Genomic DNA, 8,349 nt, shown 5'->3' with positions numbered 1-8,349 from the left:
TCAAATGCCAAAATGATAATGCGAATGCCGGATGTGTATATATTTATATGCAAGATATTGTTTTATAAATGACGTGTATAACAAATGTTACATATCCTGTACGTTTAATAAAAAGATCTGATTAAAAGAAAAAGCAAAGATCTGATTAAATAAAAAGCTTCCTGACCGGCCAATCCAGTTTTGTTATCTGCCTAATTGAGTGTTCATGTAACCAACAGTACGTAGGAAAAATAAATGGGCACTGACCTGTCCAGAGTGAGAACCTCAAAAAATCAACTCCACTCTAGACACAACCTACCCAACTAGCACAGCAGAGTCCCCCTGATCATGTGACCCCTGACTCCTCCCCTCCTGTGACCTCATCACAGGTCCTGTGCACACAGAACAGCCATATATGTGGTGGCGGCTCTGCATGTGGAGGTATGTGGAGATTCCCCATTACTGGGCGCAGGGGGGCATTAACCCCTGAACTATTGAAACTATTTTATTGTTTCTGTTGTAACTTTCTAAGAATTACACATTTTTGTTCCTTTTCCTCTGATAGATCCATACGACCCTATTATGAAAAATAGGAAATAAGGAAACACATGTTGCTCACATAGTACATTACCCACTTTTTGGCCCCACACAGTATAATGTTCCCACTAGTGATGATCGAGCACTAAAATACTCTGTACTCAGATCAAGCAGGTGGTACGCTCAGACGGGCTCGGCCCGAGTAACGAGTATAATGGAAATCAATGGGAAACTCAAGCATTTTTCCAGCAGACCCCAACAGGAGGGCGGGGGGAGGCAGGAAAATCACTGAAATGGATGGAAACCGCGCTTAAATAGAATGGGAACAGCATGGGGAAGATGCCTGTACACATCTCTGACTCCCAGGTCACTGCTGGGAACAGAGCTCCCAACCGTCCCGCAGAGACTCAATCCCGAGTCCCGTCACGGCTCAGCACTTCTCCCGGCTGTGGAGGGTGGTGGGCGTTGTTGCGGCAGTGGAGCAGCGGGCACAGGTAGTAGCCAGCAACTTCAGCTACCACGTGTGCCTGCTCCTAAAGACAATGCATATTCACTTCTCTCCACGCCCATGGGCATGGAGAGGAATGAATATCCCCGCAGCTCACCTTGGCATCTGAGGGCGCATTGCAGTGATGTCATGCGCTGCTCAGATGCTGAGATCATCTGCTGGCAGACAGGACGCAGCGCTGGAGCAAAGGGGAGGAAGGAAGGTAAGTAGAAGTGTTTATTTTTTTCGTATGTGCAGTGAAGGGGGGGCATGTATAGCAGGATAGGGGACCATGCATACCAGGATTGGGTCTGAGGGGGCCATGCATACCAGGATTGGGTCTGAAGGGGCCATGTATACTAGAATTGGGTCTGAGGGGGCCATGCATACCAGGATTGGGGATGAGAGGGTCATGGATACCAGAATTGGGGATGAGGGGGTCATGCATACCAGGACTGGGGATGAGGGGGTCATACATACCAGGATTGGGGATGAGGGGGCCATGCATACCAGGAATGGGGATGAGGGGGCCGTGCATACCAGGATTGGGGGATGAGGGCCGTCTGCTGAATACCCTCATTACCAGCGCCCCTCTGACAACTCCTCCTTCCAGGCGAGAAAGAAATGGTAAATGGGCGTGAATTGGGGTGTGGTCAGGGACATGGCCAAAATTTGCCACATGATCTGTCCATCTTTCTCTTCTTCAAAGGTTGGGAACAATGTTGTCAGAGTATTCCTCTACGATTACAGACTGACAATAAAACATACAAAACCGAAGATAAATTGGATTTAACAGGAAAAAATATCAGAAAACATTCTTTCATTTTGCCCTTCCCAGCCTAAAAATACCAGCCTGTAGCCACTCCAGAATTGGTGCATCATATTAGAAATGCCAATTCTGGTGCTTTGCCCTGCTCTTCCCGATTGCCTTGGGGCGGTGGCAATCGGGGAAATGGTAGTTGGGGTTGATGACAGCTGTGATTTGTCAAATTACTAACTAACTAAAAAAAATAAAAACACACAGAAAAAAAAAACACTTAGTTTGAATAAAGACTCCGCACTATCCCTTGTTCACCAATTTATTTTAAAAAAACAAAACAAGCAGATCCGCAGTAATCCAACAAACCTGAAGTGGTCCAGAAATGGATACCTGAAAGATATAAAAAGTCAGCAATAAACACAAGAGACATTCCCGCTTTCACCAATTTATTTGGAAAAATCTTTCCACGATGCTCCGTTGTAATCCACGTTCCTCGATTTTTGCACTGGTGACTGTGAATAGCAGTCAAGTAACCGCTATCCTCAGGCGCCAGGTAGTGACGTCAACGCTTATCATCGTCACCGGGTCTCAATGAGCGCAGCAAGACTCAGCAGCTCTGATGGTCATTGTAGTCACTACCCAGCACCTATGAATAGCGGTCACTTGAATGGTATTCACAGTTGTCAGTGCAAGAAATGTGAATTAAAATCTAATGGATGCACCAATTCTGAGGCGGCTGGGGGCTTGTATTTTTTGACTGGGAAGGGACCAATCACCAGGGATGTTTTTAGTACGTGTGAAAACTGGCACCATGTAACATCCCTGGCAGCGTGCTTGCATAGTGCACCGCCTCCCACTATGCAAGACCGCAATCTTACGTGTCAGTCCAGCATGCAAACCGTGCTCCAGTTCATGCTGTGTGCATGTCTCTTGACTGACTGCTTAGGGCAGCTCCCCGATTACTTCCTGATTCTTATAGCTGCTGTGGGCGCACCCCTAATGCGTCTCCAGCCTATTGCTGTGAGTCACTGGATATTTAAACCCCCTCCACCCAGTAGGAGGTGCCTGAGCAACACTAACATTCAGTGTGCTCCTTGACTCTGAAGATGCCAGGTCCAGTTCTGCTTCTTGTTTGTTTCCACCATCTCTGGGGGCTGCATACCCAGACCTGTCTTCTGTGACTTCTTGACCGTTTCCGCCATCTCTGGGGGCTGTATACCCAGGCTCGTTCTTGTATTTCTTTGCAGTAGCAGTTCCTGTCTGAACTGTATCCTAGCCTGTTACCTGTTTGTCTCTATGTCCGTACTTTTCCTTTTCCTGCAGTATCTGAACCTGCACCTAACTCCAACTCGTTGTCTCTGTACTTCTGTTTGTGAGTTTTGTGTCCACTCGCTACTTCTTTTAAAGTACCTTGTGTGTATCTGGTTCTGCTTGTCCCTTTTCCCTTCCTCCGTATCTTCCTGTATTTTCCAGTCTGTTCCATGTGAACAGAGCTCTGTCCTCTCTGCCTTGTCCACCGCACCTGCGGTTTCGCTTCGCTCTGTCTTGCCCACCGCTCCGGCGGTTTCTCTCTGCTCTGCCTTACCCACCACTCCGGCGACTTCTCTCTGCTCTGCCTTGCTCACCGCACCAGCGGTTTCTCTCTGCTCTGACTTGCCCTCCACTCCGGCGGCATCTCTCTGCTCTGCCTTACCCACCACTCCGGCGGCTTCTCTCTGCTCTGCCTTGCCCACCGCTCTGTTGGCTTCTCTGCTCTGCCTTGCCCACCGCTCCGGCGGCTTCTCTCTGCTCTGCCTTGCTCACCGCACTAGCGGTTTCTCTCTGCTCTGACTTGCCCACCGCTCCGGCGGCTTCTCTCTGCTCTGCCTTGCCCACCGCTCCGGCGGTTCCGCTCTGCTCTGCCTTGTCCACCGCACCTGCGGTTTCTCTCTGCTCTGCCTTGCCCACCGCACTAGCGGTTTCTCTCTGCTCTGACTTGCCCACTGCTCCGGCGGCTTCTCTCTGCTCTGCCTTGCCCACCGCTCCGGTGGTTCCGCTCTGCTCTGCCTTGTCCACCGCACCTGCTGTTTCTCTCTGCTCTGCCTTGCCCACCGCACCTGCGATTTTCTCTCCGCTCTGCTTGCTCACCACACCAGCAGTTCCTCTCTGCTCTGCCTTGTCCTCCGCTCCGGCGGTTTCGCTTTACTCTGCTTGTCTACCGCATCAGCGGCTCTGTAGCTGTCTCCCAGTCTGTATTGGACCCTATCCAGCCTGCGCTCCAACCTGCTAGTACCTCCCGGTCTGCACTCCAGCAGTGCTTGCCAGTGCCCACCTGTCTGCATACCAGCCGTGCTTGCCAGTGCCCACCTGTCTGCATACCAGCCGTGCTTGCCAGTGCCCACCTGTCTGCATACCAGCCATGCTTGCCAGTGCCCACCTGCCTGCATACCAGCCGTACTTGCCAATACCCACCTGCCTGTATGCCAGTCTAACCTGCCTGTTCCTGCATTCCCCGGTGTGGGTCTACAACTGTGACCGGGGTCTGACCTGGAGTCGCACCTGGTCCCTCTGCTCGGTTCCTCATTGGTCCACGGAGTCGACTAGCCGCCGTGCGACCTTGGTCGGATCGGGTTGATATTTAGTTACGCCCCTCCAGGCACTCCTCGGTTCATGGTGCAGTGCGATCACTAATTACGCTCACGCCAGCCAGTCCGGGCACGAGCGTAACACTCCACACATACTGGAAACACTTATGTGTGAAGGAGGTCATTTTTACACTCTATTAAAATTGTTAGGTAGTGGGACTCCTTGACTCATAAAGCTTATGCACTAAGTGCAAAGGCTGAGAAACATTTACCCCTGTGGGGTGTGTATTATATATATATATATATATATATATATATATATATATATATATATATATATATATATATATATATATAGTACAGACCAAAAGTTTGGACACACCTCATGTAAAGATTTTTCTGCATTTTCATGACTATGAAAATTGTACATTCATACTGAAGGCATCAAAACTATGAATTAACACATGTGGAATTATATACTTAACAAAAAAGTGTGAAACAACTGAAAATATGTCTTATATTCTAGGTTCTTCAAAGTAGCCACCTTTTGCTTTGATGACCGCTTTGCACACTCTTGGCATTCTCTTGATGAGCTTCAAGAGGTAGTCACCGGAAATGGCTTTCACTTCACAGGTGTGTCCTGTCAGGTTTAATAAGTGGGATTTCTTGTCTTATAAATGGGGTTGGGACCATCAGTTGTGTTGTGCAGAAGTCTGGTGGCTACACAGCTGATAGTCCTACTGAATAGACTGTCAGAATTTGTATTATGGCAAGAAAAAAGCAGCTAAGTAAAGAAAAACGAGTGGCCATCATTACTTTAAGAAATGAAGGTCAGTCAGTCTGAAAAATTGGGAAAACTTTGAAAGTGTCCCCAAGTGCAGTTGCAAAAACCATCAAGCGCTACAAAGAAACTGGCTCACATGAGGACCGCCCCAGGAACGGAAGATCAAGAGTCACCTCTGCTTCTGAGGATAAGTTTATCCGAGTCACCAGCCTCAGAAATCGCAGGTTAACAGCAGTTCAGATTGGAGACCAGGTCAATGCCACACAGAGTTCTAGCAGCAGATACATCTTTTCAACAACTGTTAAGAGGAGACTTTGTGCAGACGGCCTTCATGGTAAAATAGCTGCTAGGAAACCACTGCTAAGGACAGGCAACAAGCAGAAGAGAATTGTTTGGGCTAAAGAACACAAGGAATGGACATTAGACCAGTGGAAATCTGTGCTTTGGTCTGATGAGTCCAAATTTGAGATCTTTGGTTCCAACCACAGTGTCTTTGTGTGACGCAGAAAAGGTGAACGGATGGACTCTACATGCCTGGTTCCTACCGTGAAGCATGGAGGAGGAGGTGTGATGATGTGGGGGTGCTTTGCTGGTGACACTGTTGGGGATTTATTCAAAATTGAAGGCATACTGAACCAGCATGGCTACCACAGCATCTTGCAGCGGCATGCTATTCCATCCGGTTTGCGTTTAGTTGGACCATCATTTATTTTTCAACAGGACAATGATCCCAAACACACCTCCAGGCTGTGTAAGGGCTATTTGACCAAGAAGGAGAGTGATGGGGTGCTACGCCAGATGACCTGACCTCCACAGTCACCAGACCAGAACCCAATCGAGATGGTTTGGGGTGAGCTGGACCGTAGAGTGAAGGCAAAAGCGCCAACAAGTGCTAAGCATCTCTGGGAACTCCTTCAAGATTGTTGGAAGACCATTTCCAGTGACTACCTCTTGAAGCTCATCAAGAGAATGTCAAGAGTGTGCAAAGCAGTCATCAAAGCAAAAGGTGGCTACTTTGAAGAACCTAGAATATTAGACATATTTTCAGTTGTTTCACACTTTTTTGTTAAGTATATAATTCCACATGTGTTAATTCATAGTTTTGATGCCTTCAGTGTGAATGTACAATTTTCATAGTCATGAAAATACAGAAAAATCTTTAAATGAGAAGGTGTGTCCAAGCTTTTGGTCTGTACTGTATATATTATATATATATCTATATCTCAAACATGCATGTACATATACACTCTTCAAAAAAATAAAGGGAACACTCAAATAACACATCCTAGATCTGAATGAATGAAATATTCTCATTAAATACTTTGTTCTGTACAAAGTTGAATGCGCTGACAACAGGATCACCCAAAAATCATCAATGGAAATCAAATTTATTAACCAATGGAGGCCTTGATTTGGATTCACCCCCAAAATTAAAGTGGAAAAACACGCTACAGGCTGATCCAACTTTGATGTAATGTCCTTAAAACAAGTCAAAATGAGGCTCAGTATAGTGTGTGGCATCCACGTGCCTGTATGACCTCCCTACAATGCCTGGGCATGCTCCTGATGAGGTTGTGGATGGTCTCCTGTGGGATCTCCTCCCAGACCTGGACTAAAGCATCCGCCAACTCCTGGACAGTCTGTGGTGCAACGTGACGTTGGTGGATGGAGCGAGACATGATGTCCCAGATATGCTCAATCGGATTCAGGTCCGGGGAACGGGCGGGCCAGTCCATAGCTTCAATGCCTTCATCTTGCAGGAACTGCTGACACACTCCAGCCACATGAGGTCTGGCATTGTCCTGCATTAGGAGGAACCCAGGACCAACCACAACAGCATATGGTCTCACAAGGGGTCTGAGGATCTCATCTCGGTACCTAATGGCAGTCAGGCTACCTCTGAAGAGCACATGGAGGGCTGTGTGGCCCGCCAAAGAAATGCCACCCCACACCAGTACTGACCCACTGCCAAACCGGTCATGCTGAAGGATGTTGTAGGCAGCAGATTGCTCTCCACGGCGTCTCCAGACTCTGTCACGTCTGTCACATGTGCTCAGTGTGAACCTGCTTTCATCTGCGAAGAGCACAGGGCGCCAGTGGCGACTTTGCCAATCCTGGTGTTCTGTGGCAAATGCCAAGCGTCCTGCACGGTGTTGGGCTGTGAGCACAACCCCCATCTGTGGACGTCGGGCCCTCATACCACCCTCATGGAGTTGGTTTATAACCATTTGTGCAGACACAATCACATTTGCGGCCTGCTGGAGGTCATTTTGCAGGGCTCTGGCAGTGCTCCTCCTGTTCCTCCTTGCACAAAGGCGGAGGTAGCGCTCTTGCTGCTGGGTTGTTGCCCTCCTACAGCCCCCTCCACGTCTCCTGGTTTACTGGCCTGTCTCCTGGTAGCGCCTCCAGCCTCTGGACACCAAGCTGAGAGACACAGCAAACGTTCTTGACACTGCTCGCATTGATGTGCCATCCTGAATGAGCTGCACTACCTGAGCAACTTCTGTGGGTTGTAAAGTCCGTCTCATGCTACCACGAGTGTGAAAGCACAACCAACATTCAAAAGTGACCAAAACATCAGCCAGAAAGCATTGGTACTGAGATGTGGTCTGTGGTCCCCACCTGCAGAACCACTCCTTTATTGAGGGTGTCTTGATAATTGCCAATAATTTCTGTCTATTGTCTATTCCATTTGCACAACAGCATGTGAAATTGATTGTCAATCAGTGTTGCTTCCTAAGTGGACAGTTTGATTTCACAGAAGTTTGATTTACTTGGAGTTATATTCTGTTGTTTAAGTGTTCCCTTTATTTTTTTGAGCAGTGTATATATACATGCATATACATACATGTTTGTGTATATATTTATATGTGTAAGAGAACTGTAGAGGTGGGCCTCATACACATCTTATATAAACAGCAAGGATATCAGTGTGGTCCCTGTCCCTATGAAAACTCTCACATAAAAATAGAGTATTCAGCATGAGAGAAGTTAACGTATCAATATGATTAAAATTTGCTCTAAAAACCAGTGCTTTAGTAAAAAATGGCTTGGTCTCACCAATGAGAAGATTCAATTCAAGGTGCAGGAGACTTGTATCACAGGAGCAAATAATACTTTTAGTGGTAGAGGTTAAATTGTAAGTGTATGTGGTATCCACTTCCCTCTCGTGCCCCTGTATTGCTCCTGTCCTAACAAGGACAAACCCCAAATATAGGCTAATATGACCCACCAATGC

At 47.5% G+C, this 8,349-nt stretch overlaps 1 protein-coding gene across 1 annotated transcript in view; it reads left to right on the top strand.

Annotated features, from left to right (window-relative positions):
- Nucleotides 1–327: 327 nt before the first annotated feature.
- LOC141270639 (uncharacterized) overlaps nt 328–8,349 on the top strand; it is a 152,852-nt gene continuing 144,830 nt past the window's right edge. The window contains exon 1 of the mRNA XM_073680723.1: nt 328–420. The gene's annotated coding sequence lies outside the window, so the exon portion shown is untranslated. The remainder of the gene's footprint in view (nt 421–8,349) is intronic.

The sequence above is a fragment of the Phyllobates terribilis genome, unplaced genomic scaffold, assembly GCF_046119375.1.
Source record: "Phyllobates terribilis strain yellow unplaced genomic scaffold, ASM4611937v1 Scaffold_5__5_contigs__length_657084704, whole genome shotgun sequence".
In the NCBI taxonomy this organism is placed as follows: Eukaryota; Metazoa; Chordata; class Amphibia; order Anura; family Dendrobatidae; genus Phyllobates; species Phyllobates terribilis.
This window is presented reverse-complemented; position numbering and strand designations above follow the sequence as displayed.